The sequence below is a fragment of the Salmo trutta genome, chromosome 12 (assembly GCF_901001165.1).
Source record: "Salmo trutta chromosome 12, fSalTru1.1, whole genome shotgun sequence".
Lineage (NCBI taxonomy): Eukaryota > Metazoa > Chordata > Actinopteri > Salmoniformes > Salmonidae > Salmo > Salmo trutta.
The window spans coordinates 31,775,587-31,794,009 of record NC_042968.1 but is presented as its reverse complement, the minus strand read 5'-3'; the positions used below and the strand labels follow the sequence as shown (position 1 = coordinate 31,794,009).

Genomic DNA, 18,423 nt, shown 5'->3' with positions numbered 1-18,423 from the left:
AGAGGGCAGTCAGAGAGAGAGAGGGCAGTCAGAGAGAGAGAGGGCAGTCAGAGAGAGAGAGGGCAGTCAGAGAGAGAGAGAGGGCAGTCAGAGAGAGAGAGAGGGCAGTCAGAGAGAGAGAGAGGGCAGAGAGAGAGGGCAGTCAGAGAGAGAGAGAGGGCAGTCAGAGAGAGAGAGAGGGCAGTCAGAGAGAGCGAGAGAGAAAGGGTGAGTGACGGTGTGGTGTGATGTGCAGTGCAGTGTGTGTGTGTGTGTGGGGTGCGGTGCAGTGTGTGTGGGGGGTGCAGTGCAGTGTGTGTGGAGTGCAATGCAGTGTGTTTGTGTGTGTGTGTGTGTGTGTGTGTGTGTGTGTGTGTGTGTGTGTGTGTGTGTGTGTGGGGTGCGGTGTGTGTGTGGGTGCAATGTGTGTGTGGGTGCGGTGTGTGTGTGGGTGCAATGTGTGTGTGGGGTGCGGTGTGTGTGTGGGTGCAATGTGTGTGTGGGTGCGGTGTGTGTGTGGGGTGCAGTGTGTGTGTGGGGTGCAGTGTGTACCTGTGAAGGACAGTGGTTTAGTATTGTTTATTTGTCTAGCCTTCATGGCCTGCTGTTGTTTCTCCAGAGCAGCCAACATGTCTCCCAGGTCCAACTGGACTGGAGTCTTACTCTTCTTCCCTGCTGCTTTGGTCAGTGCCTCCTACAGGAAACAGCAACACTGGCTCAGCACACTCATAGTAGTACAATACAACTAGCAAACCTTTTTCCATTATCGTCCTGCGCTATGTCTAGCTGACAGAGCATGTTGGTATCTGTAGTTTTCTGTGAAAAGCTGACAGAGTGCTTGCTGGTACTTGTAGTTATCTGTGATTAGCTAACTGTAATTTCCTAGCTGACAGTTCATGCTGGTATCTGTAGTTTCCTAGCTAGCTAAGATATTGTATGTTGGTACCTGTAGTTTCCTAGAAAGCTAACAGAGTGCATGCTGGTACCTGTAGTTTCCTCTGCTCCATGCTGATCTCAGAGTACTCCTGTGCTGTAGCCAGGGCAGCGGCCAGGGCCTTCTTCCTCTGACTCTTTGCCCTCTTGGGGACGGAGGTGGTGATGGGGATGGGGGTCTGGACGATGTTGATGGGAGAGTTCTCTGGAAGGTTATCCAGCTGGAGAGAGGAGGAGGAGGAGGAGGAGGAGGAGGAGGAGGGAGTTACTACTGGGATAGATTGTTTTCTGGTCAACCGTTCTACTCTTTTTGGTGCAAAAAAACCAACAAAAAACCAAGTGAAATTCTCAAGGAAGGAAGGAAGGAGAGATTAGCTGGTCTCTCACCAGGTTCTTGGTTAGTTTGGTCTGGTGTTGGTTCTGGGAAGGGTTGGGGTCTGGTTTGATGTTCCTCTGTGGCCCTCCTGAGACCAACTCTGGAAACTCATCCTCATCCTGAAACAGACTTTAGAATTTACCAAACACCTAACTTGTACAGCTCTAACATACCATTACACACTGACTGAGGACTAGTTCACACAATACCTCCGCTTTTCTACATCTACAGCCTCACTAACTCCTAATACACAGTGACCAAGATGGAAACAAACAGATACATGAAGAACTGAAATCTCCTATTAATGCAGATACAGGATTTACATGACAGTTGTATCTCAAGTAAGGATTTGATTCCAACTGAAATGCATATTGTCAAATACAGAATTTCATGTAGATATCTCCCACCTCAAAGTAGAGGGGCTCAGGAGCAAGCCCCGTCCCAGGGCCCAGTCCGGGCTGGAGCCGTCTCTGCTGCAGACCACAGCTGCTGTCTGCGGGGGTGGGGTTAGAACAGACACGCCCCCCTGAGTACCCTGCATGGAAGTCATGCTGGGGGGGGAGAAAGAAATTGGGGGTGAGAGGGTCAGTCAAAGATTTAATTACAGTTGCCCATGTGAGGTTCGGATTACCCCATGTGAGGTCCGGATTACCTCAGGTGAGATCCGGATTACCTCAGGTGAGATCCGGATTACCTCAGGTGAGGTCCGGATTACCCCATGTGAGGTCCGGATTACCCCATGTGAGGTCCGGATTACCTCAGGTGAGGTCCGGATTACCCCAGGTGAGGTCCGGATTACCTCAGGTGAGGTCCGGATTACCCCAGGTGAGGTTCGGATTACCCCAGGTGAGGTTCGGATTACCTCAGGTGAGGTCCGGATTACCCCAGGTGAGGTTCGGATTACCCCAGGTGAGGTCCGGATTACCCCAGGTGAGGTCCGGATTACCCCAGGTGAGGTCCGGATTACCCCAGGTGAGGTCCGGATTACCCCAGGTGAGATCCGGATTACCTCAGGTGAGGTCCGGATTACCTCAGGTGAGATCCGGATTACCCCAGGTGAGGTCCGGATTACCCCAGGTGAGGTCCGGATTACCTCAGGTGAGGTCCGGATTACCCCAGGTGAGGTTCGGATTACCCCAGGTGAGGTCCGGATTACCCCAGGTGAGATCCGGATTACCTCAGGTGAGGTCCGGATTACCTCAGGTGAGATCCGGATTACCCCAGGTGAGGTCCGGATTACCCCAGGTGAGGTCCGGATTACCTCAGGTGAGGTCCGGATTACCCCAGGTGAGGTTCGGATTACCCAGGTGAGGTTCGGGATTACCCCAGGTGAGGTCCGGATTACCCCAGGTGAGGTCCGGATTACCCCAGGTGAGGTTCGGATTACCCCAGGTGAGGTCCGGATTACCCCAGGTGAGGTCCGGATTACCCCAGGTGAGGTTCGGATTACCCCAGGTGAGGTCCGGATTACCCCAGGTGAGGTCCGGATTACCCCAGGTGAGGTCCGGATTACCCCAGGTGAGGTCCGGATTACCCCAGGTGAGGTCCGGATTACCCCAGGTGAGGCCCGGATTACCCCAGGTGAGGCCCGGATTACCCCAGGTGAGGCCCATTGTACCTGCGAGTAGTTCCTCTGATCAGGGGTCTTCCCTGTCCGTTGGAACGGGGTGGTCCTGTTGTCTGACCACGGCCTCTGAGAGGCCTGAGACGCTACGTTCACCCAGCTTACCGCTACACACACACACAGAGAGAGAGAGACAAATACACAAAGGTAATACAGGACACAGCCAAGGGGAAAGGCAATGTAATCATCTCTTATCAGAAATCAACTGATGAATCATAAAAACAAAGCCTACCTGTCATTACACCTGCATCCACTCCCTGCAGAGACACAGAGACAGAGACAGAGATGGAGAGACACAGAGACAGAGAGATGGAGACAGAGAGACACAGAGACAGAGAGATGGAGACAGAGAGAGACACAGAGACAGAGTGAGAGATGGAGACAGAGAGAGACACAGAGACAGAGACAGAGATGGAGACAGAGAGAGACAGAGACAGAGGGAGAGATGGAGACAGAGAGAGACACAGAGACAGAGAGAGAGATGGAGAAAGAGAGAGAGACACAGAGACAGAGCCAGAGAGACACAGAGACAGAGATGGAGACAGAGATATGGAGAAAGAGAGAGAGACACAGAGACAGAGATGGAGACAGAGATATGGAGAAAGAGAGAGAGACACAGAGACAGAGATGGAGACAGAGATATGGAGAAAGAGAGAGAGACACAGAGACAGAGTAGGAGACAGAGATATGGAGAAAGAGAGAGAGACACAGAGACAGAGATGGAGACAGAGATATGGAGAAAGAGAGAGAGACACAGAGACAGAGATGGAGACAGAGATATGGAGAAAGAGAGAGAGACACAGAGACAGAGATGGAGACAGAGATATGGAGAAAGAGAGAGAGACACAGAGATGGAGACAGAGATATGGAGAAAGAGAGAGAGACACAGAGATGGAGACAGAGATATGGAGAAAGAGAGAGAGACACAGAGATGGAGACAGAGATATGGAGAAAGAGAGAGAGACACAGAGATGGAGACAGAGATATGGAGAAAGAGAGAGAGACACAGAGATGGAGACAGAGATATGGAGAAAGAGAGAGAGACACAGAGACGGAGACATGGAGAAAGAGAGAGAGACACAGAGACAGAGATATGGAGAAAGAGAGAGAGACACAGAGACAGAGATATGGAGAAAGAGAGAGAGACACAGAGATGGAGACAGAGATATGGAGAAAGAGAGAGAGACACAGAGATGGAGACAGAGATATGGAGAAAGAGAGAGAGACAGAGACAGAGATATGGAGAAAGAGAGAGGGGAGAAGCATGTCAGATATTTCACTTCAGTCAGGTAGGTGAAGGTTAGGCTATAGCTAGGTCTGGGGTCAGGGTTACCTTGTGTTTGAGGCTACAGTACTATAAAGTTAGGGTAAGGGATAGGGCCTACCATCGCAGGAACTGTGGTAGAGTGTTCAGGAGCCCCGGGGCTACAGTAGTGTATGAGTTTACAGTAGTGTTTGCGTTTACAGTAGTGTTTGAGTTTACAGTAGTTTACAGTCCTATAAAGTAGTAAATGGTCAATCTCAGCTCGTTACCTGTATAAAAGACACCTGGGAGCCAGAAATCTTTCTGATTGAGAGGGGGTCAAATACTTATTTCCCTCATTAAAATGCAAATCAATTTATAACATTTTTGACATGCGTTTTTCTGGATTTTTTGTTGTTGTTATTCTGTCTCTCACTGTTCAAATAAACCTGCCATTAAAATTATAGACTGATCATTTCTTTGTCAGTGGGCAAACGTACAAAATCAGCAGGGGATCAAATACTTTTTTCCCCCACTGTAGCAGCGTGGGCAGTGTGTAGCGTAGCCCCCGGGGCCTGCTGGTTGTGTTGGAGACCACAGTACTAAACAGCAGTATAGTGTTGGGTCTACCACCGGGTTAGAGTTAGGGCCTACCGTAGGAGCTATAGCAGTGTGGGCAGTGTGTAGCGTAGCCCCCGGGGCCTGCTGGTTGTGTTTGGGGCTGCAGTATCCGCTGTCGCTGTCGATGTCCGCCTCGCTGGAGCTCTCGGCAGGGTGCGAGGCCCGCCTTCTCCGGGGAAGGTTCTTCCACAGCAGGGGGCTGGCCTGCTCCCGTTCCGACGCACCACGACCACACGCACTGTCCCCTGGGAAGTCTACAGGCAGACAGATATCATAGATCAATCTATCAGTATATTAAGCCTAGTCCTTGGACTAAAGAGATATTTAAATGGAGATATCTTTTTAGTCTAGGACCAGACATAATCTTGCTTTTTAGTCTAGGACCAGACATAATCTTGCTTTTTAGTCTAGGACCAGACATAATCTTGCTTTTTAGTCTAGGACCAGACATAATCTTGCTTTTTAGTCTAATACCAGACATAATCTTGGTCCAGGAAACCAGCCCCAAATGTATTTATTAAAGCCTTTTTTTTTTACATCAACGGTTGTCCCAAAGTGCTCTACAGTAACCCGGCCTTGACCCCAAAGAGCAAGTAGAGAAGTAGTATTTAGATGCTTATTACACCTTTACTGGTTAACAACCAATGTGATGTCCATCTCATTATGGATCTAACTCTTAGTCGCATTGAGTAGCGTTATTCCCCCAGCCAGAGGTGTCACAGAGGACAACACGTACTGCACACGTGCAGAGTAGACCTCTCCAACCGGAAACTCTACATTCCTACTGTCTTCCCAGCAGGATGGGTATCATAGGCTCAGTTTACACAGGCAACCCAGTTCTGATATTTTTCCACTAATTTGTCTTTTGACCAATCACATCAGATTTTTTCACATCAGATCTTTTTCAGAGCTGATCTGATTGGTCAAAAGACCAATTATGTCAACAAAATAAATATCAGACTGGGCTGCCTGTGTAAACGTAGCCATAGTGTCTCAGTATGATGAAGCGTCATCATTGTAAACCTGTTCTCTCAGCTCAGTAGGATCTAGATGCTCTGTGGTTGACTGTGTAGTTTCATTATGTAAAGCCTTTATACTGTAATGAAGGCTTAGACCACAGTCAGGTACATACAGTCAGTACACAACCCTTTACAGAAGTTATAGAAGAGTTAGGCCCGTCATTCATTAGTGGACATACTTTAGACCAGTATACAGGGGTTTGGCAATGCAAACCTGAGTCAAACCCTGGGCTCAACTAGTACTAGAATGTATTACAATGTACTAGTATTGGTGCTGGTACTAGAATATTACTGATATTGGTACTAGCATATGTTACTGGTTTTACCATGTTACTGGTCTATATACACGTACCAGTCTGTTGGGCAGCGTCCACCAGCAGGACTGTCTTGGTCCGTCCGTCTGGCCCCGAGGAACACACCTCCTTCTGGACAGCTACAGTCCTCATGGGGGGCCTCCTGGCCCTCAGGGGCTGACACAACCCCACCTGCTGTGGCTGATAGACCATAGACTATAATAACATGAAACATTATTTTGTATATTGATGTTATACGACTCTGGCCAATGAATGGTATTAATTAATAATGTAATCAATAATGTAAAATGAAGTATGGACCTGAGCACCTTGCATTAGGGTAGACCAGCAGAATAACATGTTTGACCTCTAACCTCTTACCTTGGGTAGAACGGCAGGTCTGACCATGCCCCTCCCTCCTCTCTGATTAGCTAGTCCAAACGCCTGTCCGAGAGGGGCCGGTCTCTCGCTGACGTCAGCTGGTACAGGGTTTACCACGCCAGGCTGCAGGGGCCCGGCGTACGTTCCTGGGAAGGGCTGGTAGAAGAACAGAACAATTGTATTTTCCAGCTGTGACAAACGTTCTATCTCCTCGCCCAGGATTTGAACTAGCAACCTTCTGACTACTGGTCTGCCTCTAACATTTCAGCTACCTACCTGGTAAAAGCCCATCATGGGGGGGCAGGGGGCAGGCATGATCTGGTAGTAGGTGTAGTCGTTGGAGACTGGAGGCTGGGGGGAGGACAGGATGGGGTAAGCTAGGTACGGACCACCTGGGGTGGGGTTGGGCTGCTGCCAGCGCAGGTCCCCTCCTCCGCTATACATGGGGTGCTGTTGTCTGTAGAGGGGAGGGAGAGAAGAAATGATTGGTGTGGTGATGATTGTATGAATATACTGCAACATATTAGGACTAATATACCCGTAGGAGGCCAGGGAGAACAGTGTCAAACTAAGACAAAGCTTGTTACACTGCTGATATCAGTGCAGAGCTGACTGTGTGTGTGTGTGTGTGTGTGTGTGTGTGTGTGTGTGTGGCACTGGCTGATAAGGATCCAGCTGACATTTTCACAGCCAGCGGTCTAGAGCGCAGACCACTTCCTGCTATTCAAAACAGACAGGAAGGAAACGAAGAAACGAAGGTTCAGCATGAGGCAGATCACCCCTGACAAAGAGAAACACACAGGACACACACACAGGTCTACAGCTCTCACATCCAGGGCATAAAATGAACACCGACACCTGCAGGTAAACATGTCTATTTCACCAACCTCATTGGCAGGTGGTCAATGTGCAGGACTCTACAGTGTGAGCATTACATTCCTGAATAAAAAGTCAAAAGTCAAGAATGAGCACGTGAGTTAGTGTTCAGAAAATGTTGCAGTATCTGTTTTCATAGTATTTCAACTATTTTGTTTCATAGCTGCTAATTCCACAAAGAAACATCAACCCTACAGTTGAAGTGGGAAGTTTACATACACTTATGTTGGAGTCATTAAAACTCATTTTTCAACCACTCCACACATTTATTGTTAACAAACTATAGTTTTGGCAAGTCGGTCAGGACATCTACTTTGTGCATGACACAAGTCATTTTTCTAACAATTGTTTACAGACAGATTATTTCACTATCACAATTCCAGTGGGTCAGAAGTTTACATACACTAAGTTGACTGTGCCTTTAAACAGCTTCGAGAATTCTAGAAAATTATGTCATGGCTTTAGAAGCTTCTGATAGGCTAATTGACATCATTTGAGTCAATTGGAGGTGTCCCTGTGGATGTATTTCAAGGCCTAACTTCAAACTCAGTGCCTCTTTGCTTGACATCATGGGAAAATCAAAAGAAATCAGCCAAGACCTCAGAAAGAAAATTGTAAACCTCCACAAGTCTGGTTCATTCTTGGGAGCATTTTCCAAACACCTGAAGGTACCACGTTCATCTGCACAAACAATAGTACACAAGTATAAACACCATGGGACCATGCCGCCGTCATACCGCTCAGGAAGGAGACACGTTCTGTCTCCTAGAGATTCATGTAATTTGGTGCGAAACGTGCAAATCAATCCCAGAACAACAGCAAAGGACCTTGTGAAGATGCTGGAGGAAATAGGTGCAAAAAGTATCTATATCCACAGTAAAACGAGTCCTATATCGACATAACCTGAAAGGCCGCTCAGCAAGCAAGCCGCCACTGCTCCAAAACCGCCATAAAAAAGCCAGACTACGGTTTGCAACTGCACATGGAGACAAAGATCGTACTTTTTGAAGAAATGTCTTCTGGTCTGATGAAACAACCATAGAGCTGTTTGGCCATAATGACCATCGGTATGTTTGGAGGAAAAAGGGGGAGGCTTGCAAGCCGAAGAACACCATCCCAACCGTGAAGCACGGGAGTGGCAGCATCATGTTGTGGGGGTGCTTTGCTGCAGGAGGGACTGGTGCACTTCACAAAATAGATGGCATCATGAGGGAGTAAAATTATGTGGATATATTGAAGCAACATCTCAAGACATCAGTCAGGAAGTTAACGCTTGGTCGCAAATGGGTCTTCCAAATGGACAATGACCCCAAGCATACTTCCAAAGTTGTGGCAAAATGGCTTAAGGACAACAAAGTCAAGGTATTGGAGCGGCCATCACAAAGCCCTGACCTTAATCCTATAGAAAATGTGTGGGCAGAACTTAAAAGGCGTGTGCGAGCAAGGAGGCCTACAAACCTGACTCAGTTACACCAGCTCTGTCAGGAGGAATGGGCCAAAATTCACCCCACTTATTGTGGGAAGCTTGTGGAAGGCTACCCGAAACGTTTGACCCAAGTTAAACAATTTAAAGGCAATGATACCAAATACTTGAGTGTATGTAAACTTCTGACCCACTGGGAATGTGATGAAAGAAACAAAAGCTGAAATAAATCCCTCTACTATTATTCTGATATTTCACAATCTTAAAATAAAGTGATGATCCTAACTGACCTAAGACAGGGAATTTTTACTAGGATTAAATGTCAGGAATTGTGAAAAACTGAGTTGAAATGTATTTGGCTAAGGTGTATGTAAACTTCTGACTTCAACTGTATATTCCATCTGGCGCAGCTGTGCGCACTGAGTGAAATGCTGATAGATTCATTTTTGGAGGCACTGTGCACAGGCATAAAAGTTGGTCTAATTTCCACAAACGTCTACAAAGTGAGACTTTGTCCTCGTGTTTCTTGGCTATTTACATTGTTTTGCTCACAAGTTCAGTAGTTTATCAACGTTAGTTTGAGTCTGTTGCTTCAACTGATAGCAAAGAGTCAGATCCCAAATCTCACACACCAAGGTAACCTCCCGCTCTTAAAGGGCCAGCTCAACAATTTGTCAATGATATTTTGGTTAAAAAAAAAATCCTGTCACAAAAAATGAAATTGATCAATATATCACATTTCTTGTTTTAGAAACGTTACAAAGCATGGTCATCTGTTTTTGGTGTGTTTTTATATGTATGTACAGAAAAAAATATTTTGGCTGGTAAAAAAATAAATGGGAGTGCCTGGTATATTTTTATGCCCTGATCACATCCCAGGGTGGTAACTGATCATTCACAGCCTTGCTGTGTAACACTCACACTGTTTATGGGGGTTTCCTTAGGTGAATCAGAAGGAAGACACCATCAGCTTTCCCAGACAAGGCACAGGCACATTCCTGGAGGAGTGTCAGAAACACGAATATTCCTGGACTCCATAGAGATTCTTTCCGAGCTAATGCTAGGCTAACTGTCAGCGGCTCAGGGACAGAGGCAGGGTAGTTCCTAATACAGATTCATTATATCAGTGACAGTCGCACCTCAGGCTCTTAGGGTCAGTTTACCAGACACAGATTAAGCCTAGTTTTGAATGAAAAGGCATGTGCTCAAAAATTCCCCATTGAATATGGTTTTTAATCCAGGACTAGGCTTAATCTGTGTCCAGGAAACCTGCCCTTAGTGTGTAGGGTGTAGGCTGCATGACTTAGATGTAGGGTGCATTATATAGGGTGATGTACCTACCTGTTGGGTTGGTTCTCCTGGACAAAAGGGTAGCAGGTGATGAGGTAGCTGGGGATAGGGGTGGGCTCTACCCCCCCCCCCTCCTTCTCCTCCTCCAGACAGGCTCATGGTGACCAACGCTCCTTCCAGACCTTTCTTTTGTGGGATAAACGGCTCCACTTCGGCTGACAGTTTCACATCCTGCAAGGAGAGACAGAGGCAATCAGACATGGACGTCACAGACAGGACAGGACCTGATTGGACAGGAGAGGACAGAACCTGACTGGACAGGAGAGGACCTGACAGGACAGGAGAGGACCTGACAGGACAGGACCTGACAGGACAGGAGAGGACCTGACAGGACAGGAGAGGACCTGACAGGACAGGACAGGACCTGACAGGACAGGAGAGGACCTGACAGGACAGGAGAGGACCTGACAGGACAGGACCTGACAGGACAGGACAGGACCTGACAGGACAGGAGAGGACCTGACAGGACAGGAGAGGAGAGGACCTGACAGGACAGGAGAGGACCTGACAGGACAGGAGCGGAGAGGACCTGACAGGACAGGAGAGGACCTGACAGGACAGGACGAGGAGAGGACCTGACAGGACAGGACGAGGAGAGGACCTGACAGGACAGGACGAGGAGAGGACCTGACAGGACAGGACAGGACATAACCTGACTGGACAGGACATAACCGGACAAGACAGGACATAACCTGACTGGACAGGATCACCTCGCAACACACCAGACAGACTCAGGAGTGATAGACCTCTCACTGTTGTGCCAAAATAAGAGCAGTTAAAGTGAACCCATATTAGGTTATGTTCAGGACTCAGTGAATGTGGGTCAATCAGGGATAAATCGACATACAAGGAAAAAGATCAGTTGGTACCGACAGCACACTCACTGTGTGACGTCTTCCTGGAAATTAGTTGTTTTAGTAACCCAATGGGTGACATCAATGATCCATCAACAATCCATAGACATTTAGGTCTAAGATCAATCACACAGGACTGGAGAGTAGGCTGTCAGTCAGTAGTAAACATTGATATCTGATTAAGAGACTGATGGCCCTAGGCTATATGTCTGGACCACAAAGTCTGAGTAGGCATGTTACCTAAGGAGCATCTCGCTGGGTGAAGCCAGACTAATTATTAACATAACTCATGACTTCATCTGGCAACATCACCACGACACAGCCAAAACAACAGAATTGGTTCCTTCACGACAAATGAAACAACTGGCAACAAGAGAAACAACTTTTCACTGGGTCTGAGAATGGAGAGTTGGAGTCAACAGCTGTCTCTGAAAATACACCTTATTACAATAGTGAACTACTTTTGACCAGGGCACATAGACTAGTATCCTGGCCAGAGGTATTTTTTTATTTACCCTTTGTTTAACTAGGCAAGGCAGTTAGGAATTGGTTCTTATTTACAATGACGGCCTAGGAACAGTGGGTTAACTGCCTTGTTCAGGGGCAGAACGACAGATTTTTACCTTGTCAGCTCGGGGATTCGATCTAGCAACCTTTCGGTTACTGGCCCAACGCTCTAACCACTAGGCTACCTGCCGGTTACTGGCCCAACGCTCTAACCACTAGGCTACCTGCCGGTTACTGGCCCAACGCGCTAACCACTAGGCTACCTGCCGGTTACTGGCCCAGCGCTCTAACCACTAGACTACCTGCCGGTTACTGGCCCAACGCTCTAACCACTAGGCTACCTGCCGGTTACTGGCCCAACGCTCTAACCACTAGGCTACCTGCCGGTTACTGGCCCAACGCTCTAACCACTAGGCTACCTGCCGGTTACTGGCCCAACGCTCTAACCACTAGGCTACCTGCCGGTTACTGGCCCAACGCTCTAACCACTAGGCTACCTGCCGGTTACTGGCCCAACGCTCTAACCACTAGGCTACCTGCCGGTTACTGGCCCAACGCTCTAACCACTAGGCTACCTGCCGGTTACTGGCCCAACGCTCTAACCACTAGGCTACCTGCCGGTTACTGGCCCAATGCTCTAACCACTAGGCTACCTACAGTACATCAAGCTGCCTAACGAACCAGGCGATAGGCTCCTGTGCTATGGGCTGTTTTAATGTGGACAAGGTTACTTACTTATATAGGGAACAGGGTTCCAATTTGGTCACAGACGATGAAAGCCTAACAAAGTGTTGACCTTAGAGCAGTGTGATCAGGGCACATGTGAGTGTAGCAGACAGACAGCAACATGTAACCTGGTGCAATAGAAACACTTCCTGGTTGGTCTGACACTGATCAGATCAGAGTGGTGTGGAGAGCAGAGTACTGTTTCCTTGTACTCAGAGAACATGACTGACTGAGGGCCTTAGAACACACAGTCCAATACCTGTGGTTTTAGCCTAACCCTTCCTATTAAGTTAGGCCAACACAATACAGCATTTTTAGGGAATGCCTTGGAACTGTTATGCTTCATTGGTAATTTTTTTTTGCCCCTTTCATCCAATGATCCCCTCTCCTTACCAGCTACCACTAACATTAAACACTAGGTAGCACTCCTACCATCAGCATTCTGTCCCGAGACATTCCTTTCCTATGGCCCTGCCTGGTCCAAGTCTGGCCCTGAAGTTGCCCCTTAGATGCTGATCTTGAGTTAGTTTTGCATTTCCCCCATTATAGGTTTAGGTTATGATTGGGGGAGGGGAAGCTGATCCTAGATCTGTACCTAGGGGAAACTTCACCTCAGAGCCAGCAGAGAGCAACCAGCAGAGAGCAACCAGCAGAGCCGGGGTAGTAATGACTCAGTCACCCAGCATCTTCAGGAGGACTTTATGGGCCAGATATATTTAGCTGCTCATTCCTCCCAGAGAGATTACACTAGTAGCTAACTATGTGTTACATAAGGTCTCTAAAGACAACGTCAACTAGGAACCGGCTACCCATAAAGATCTTTTCATTCAATTGTTCTATTTAATTCTGTGGGCCAATCCTCTATTGCCATCATGCAACAGGGACAGAGGAGGTGGTGGTGGTTTGTGGTATGCGTGTGTGTGGTGTGTGTGGTATGTATGTGTGTGTGTGGTGTGCGTGGGTGTGTGGAGGGGAGGAGGGCTGTGATGAAATGTAAAAAAAAAAATACAGGTCATAAAATATCCATCATAAAATGTGCGTCACAAAGTATGTGCCAAACATACCTGTACAGCTAGCCTACACATCACAGTACTATGTCAAGTCAACAGAGGCCTACCTCTGAAAATAAAATACAAAGGATGACAATTATCCATTGTTTCAAACAATGTCCTCCAGGGTTTGGATAGGTCAGATGAGATGCAGCCTACTGCTCTAGTATTGGTATCATCAGTGGATTGGAGGAGTGGAAAGATACTGTAGGCCACTAGATGGGACAGCAACAGGGTGACAGCCTGGGTCAAAGCTGGGAAATATTTACAACAGGTCAAGCAGCTCAGTGTCTTAAAGGAATGTAGTCAAAGCACTCTCTATGAGCTTTTACCAGTCTGTCTGGATGGATGGGTGGGCCTGGGTGGGTTCTGGGTGAAACGGAAGAAACACAGACCCTCTCTACAACCCCTCCCCACCGTTCCCTCTCCTCATCCCCCCCACCCTGCTCTGTTGCCCCGACCAAATCACATTTTGCTATCAATTGAATTAATTTGTGTTTGTTTGTAGTCCTGATGAATGCTGTTTCAGGGGACTTTAAACACTGATATGGAAACACTGAAATGGGTCTGACTACTAAGTCATGACCATTGGACTGTTTATCTAGGTTCACCTCTTATCAAAACTGACCATTGACATCATGTTGACTGAATCACAGGCCTTCCTGCCCAGCTAACACATCGGGACTTGCTGCTTGAGTCCCAAATGGCACCCTATTCCCTTCATAGTGCACTAGTTTTGACCAGAGCCCAATAGGGTACCATTTGAGATGGAGTCCAGACCTATCACTGGGGCGGGCAGTTCAACCTCATCCCCCCTTTCATTCTGAGAGGAGGAGAGGAAGAGGGAGAGTTGACACGAGTTCACGACACAAAGACACTCCATTCTCCCAGCCAGGGTCGGAATGTATGAATCCAGCATCAGTACAGCAGTGAACACACACCACACACACCGCCATTGTTTCCCAGTGCTACTGTACTGTCCGTGGGCAGTGGGCTGACATCTGATAGATCCAGGGGTCCTGACTGGTCAACACAGAGCGCTAGGCGTGACGTAGCCAGCGGAAAACAATACCCTGCAGTATACTAGACGGCAGCTTTCTGTGGCCTAAACTATGGTGCCATATACTGTCATTGAACTAAGCCTAGTGAAAATCTGACATTTTAAATGAACCATGCTTTGTTTCCATATGAGGTTTGATGGTTAGGCCTACTCTAAAGAGAGCTGGTTACTTCAGATAATCAGGTGAGGTTAGTTACACAAAACAGAGGGGTTGGTTGTGTTACTTTAGATGACAAGGATGCTGATAGAGGAGAGATTGGTCAATTTAAACTTCAGGTGAAGGGTGGGGTGAGGGGGTTGGTTACTTTGTACGAGGGATGTTACAGGAAGTAGGCCTGGCTAGCTATAGGTGCCGTTACAGGAGGTGGCCTGGCTAGCTATAGGTGACGTTACAGGAAGTAGGCCTGGCTAGCTATAGGTGACGTTACAGGAAGTAGGCCTGGTTAGCTATAGATGACGTTACAGGAGGTAGGCCTGGCTATAGGTGACAGGGGAGACAGTTACAGGATTAGGCCTGAGAGGATCAGGTGAGGAGTGAGGACGGTGGCCCAACCAGGATAAGCCAATTACACAACTAGCTACAACAGAGTCAGTTGCTATAGGGCTCCAGCCCTAGTCCACCAGGGAAAAGAGACTCCAAACCTCCCAATATGTGTGCCCTGGCTGGGGGAGACTCGGACAGGGAGTCCCTGGCTGTGTCCAGGTCTGGGTTCTTTAGCTCTGGGTGCCATTCTCCATTCCGCTGGTGTGAAGGTGTAGGTTGTTTGTTCAGACTGAGTTGCATGTGATTGATTGATTAGCGACTGGGATGTGAGTGAGAATAGCAGCGATTGTGGAAAAGGCTGCAGGTTGGCGTGTGTGTGTATGCGTGTTAGAGAGAGGAAGAGAGAGAATAGCAGCGATTATGGAAGATGCATTAGCAGGTAGCCTAGCGGTTGGATGGTAAGGCCAGTCACCCTGAAAGTTCGCTGGTTCGAATCCCGAGCCGACTAGGTGAAAAATCTATCGATGTGCCCTAGAGCAAGACACTTAACCCTAATTGCTCCTATAAGTGGAGCTCAGCTCCAGATGTGTGGTGAAAAAGCCAGGACAGCACTGGCCTGGCAAAACTGGGTGAGACTACTGGGTGAGACTACTGGGCCATCAACCATCAAACCCTTTGTCCATTCAAGCTTTTGTCTCTGATTCATTGTCTTCTAACATTCTCAGCTGGAAAGAGAGAAGTTGTATTGTTCTTTTACTGTTGTTAAATGGGAGGGGGCAAGAGAGGGAGCAATAGAGAGCGGTGGGTGGATGAGCGAGCTCGAGTGTGTGTGTAACCGATGTGAAATGGCTAGTTAGTTAGCAGGGTGCGCGCTAATAGCGTTTCAATAGGGTGACGTCACTTGCTCTGAGACCTGAAGTAGTTGTTCCCCTTGCTCTGTTGTTCCCCACACACACACACGCTTTTGTGGCGCGATGGGTAACGATGCTTCGTGGGGTGTCAGTTGTTGATGTGTGCAGAGGGTCCCTGGTTCAAGCCCAGGTTGGGGCGAGGAGAGGGACGGAAGCTATACTGTTAAATGTGCATGTACACTACATTTAGAAAAATATATTAAAGTCACAAGCGTGAAACCATCTTGGGTCCTTGAATCACCCATGCACCATCATCACATCACTGTGGACCAAAACTCAGCCTATGTGGCATCTGATCGTGACACAGGAGGGCTTCATCCAAATCAAATCACATTTTATTTGTCACACGCGCCGATTACAACAGGTGTAGACCTTACTGTGAAATGCTTACTGTCAAGCCCTTAACCAACAACTCAGTTCAATAAATAGCCAGCTGAAAACAATACCCTGCAGTATACTAGACGGCAGCTTTCTGTGGCCTAAACTATGGTGCCATATACTGTCATGGAACTAAGCCTAGTGAAAAACATAACATTTTAAAATGGGCACTTACAGTAAGTCAGACCACATAATAGAGTAGCTAACTTGCATCATAGTTAAGTTACTCTATGCGCAGCAGGAGTCACTCACTGGAATGTGATTAAAATGCAAAAGAACCGGACATTCCTCCAGAGCGAATCAGCTGGCTAGTTAGTTGTCAACAATCTACCACACACTCACTGCAGACTGGACGTATCAGGTAACTGTTCACTACCTAGCTAGTTAACTTACCCTGGTCCGTATTATAATAACTACCTAGCTAGTTATTTACTGGTGTGTCAAACATCAAAGTTCCCCCAGATAGCTAAGTCAGTTCATGTCAACCGATTTGTTGACATGAACTGTCACTAATGTCAACACATTGTGACAGTATCGGTGCTGTAACTAGTTTAGTTAGATACTCAATATAGTTAGCCTCAATTAAAACATCTAGTACATAGATCAGCAAATCAGGGAGAACAGATGAGAAGTGATATTGTCCATCTAAAATGACAAGCGTATAAAAGCTGCTTAGCTAACTGGCTAGTTAGCTTGTCTTTACTTACACGCGTGCCTAGTACGCGTAGCGATCTAGTTAGATGACAAATCACTGACAATAATCAAACATCGGGTAAAATGACTGGCACTTCTAAAACATTAAAGGGACATTATTACCTGCAGATACGTTTTGGGCCTAGCTAGCTAGCTTCATATTCCCATTAGCTAACTAAAGCTAGTTGTGCGCTGTTACCAGACATAATCGGGTCCGTCGTTACTTCGCAGAGAAAATCTTCACCTTATCACAAGAATCCATGTCAATCGCTGAGACCGCGGCAGACCGTCATTGAGCACGCAGTGGTCGTCAAGATATAGGTGATTTATTTTTCTTCATTGTAAATGTTGAGCCATTTGTGTGAAACACACCCTGTTTTATCTCTGCCTAGTTGAACTGTTGCTGCCTAGCTAGCTCGGCTAGCTCTGAATGTGTCAACGTAGAAATGGAATGGCAGAAGAGATGGTCATCTGGGACGGAAAGCCCACAGTCTCAAACAGTGTTCGTCTTTGCCTTCGGCGTCTGTCACTGATAAGATTTGATGGACCATGATAAATAAGCCTACTGTGCAAAAAGTATATCTATTTTTTTTGAGTAGAGCAGCTACAGTTGAAGTCGGAAGTTTACATACACCTTAGCCAAATACATTTAAACTCAGTTTTTCACAATTCCTGACACTTAATCTTGCCACTATTTTAAGAATATGAAATGTCAGAATAATAGTAGTGATTTATTTCAGCTTTTATTTCTTTCATCACACTCCCAGTGGGTCAAACATTTACATAGACTCAATTAGTATTTGGTAACATTGACTTTAAATTGTTTAATAACTTGGGTCAAACGTTTTGGGTTGCCTTCCACAAGCTTCCCACAATAAGTTGGGTGCATTTTGGCCCATTCCTCCTGACAGCTGGTGTAACTGAATCAGGTTTGTAGCCTCCTCCTCCACACACACACACACACACATATTTTCAATAGGGTTGAGGTCAGGGCTTTGTGATGGCCACTCCAATACCTTGACTTTGTTGTCCTTAAGCCATTTTGCCACAACTTTAGAAGTATGCTTGGGGTCATTGTCCATTTGGAAGACCCATTTGCGACCAAGCTTTAACTTCCTGGCTGATGTCTTGAGATGTTGCTTCAATATATCCACATAATTTTGTACCCATTTCCTCCAGCATCTTCACAAGGTTCTTTGCTGTTGTTCTGGGATTGATTTATACTTTTCGCACCAAAGTACGTTCGTCTCTAGGAGACAAAACGCATCTCCTTCCTGAGTGGTATGATGGCAGCATGGTCCCATGGTGTTTATACTTGCGTACTATTGTTTGTACAGATGAACATGGTCCTTTCATGCGTTTGGAAATTGCTCCCAAGGATCAACCAGACTTGTGGAGGTCTACAATTATTTTTCTGAGGTCTTGGCTGATTTCCCCATGATGTCAAGCAAAGAGGCACTGAGTTTGAAGGCAGGCCTTGAAATACATCCACAGGTACACCTCCAATTGACTCAAATGATGTCAATTAGCCTATCAGAAGCTTCTAAAGCCATGACATCATTTTCTGAAATTCTCCAAGCTGTTTAAAGGCACAGTCAACTTAGTGTATGTAAACTTCTGACCCACTGGAATTGTGATGGTGA

The 18,423-nt window shown here is 47.0% G+C and overlaps 1 pseudogene; it reads right to left on the bottom strand.

Annotated features, from left to right (window-relative positions):
* The window catches only part of LOC115204758 (selenocysteine insertion sequence-binding protein 2-like), a 17,668-nt pseudogene extending 365 nt beyond the window's left edge, over nt 1-17,303 (bottom strand).
* Nucleotides 17,304-18,423: the final 1,120 nt, after the last annotated feature.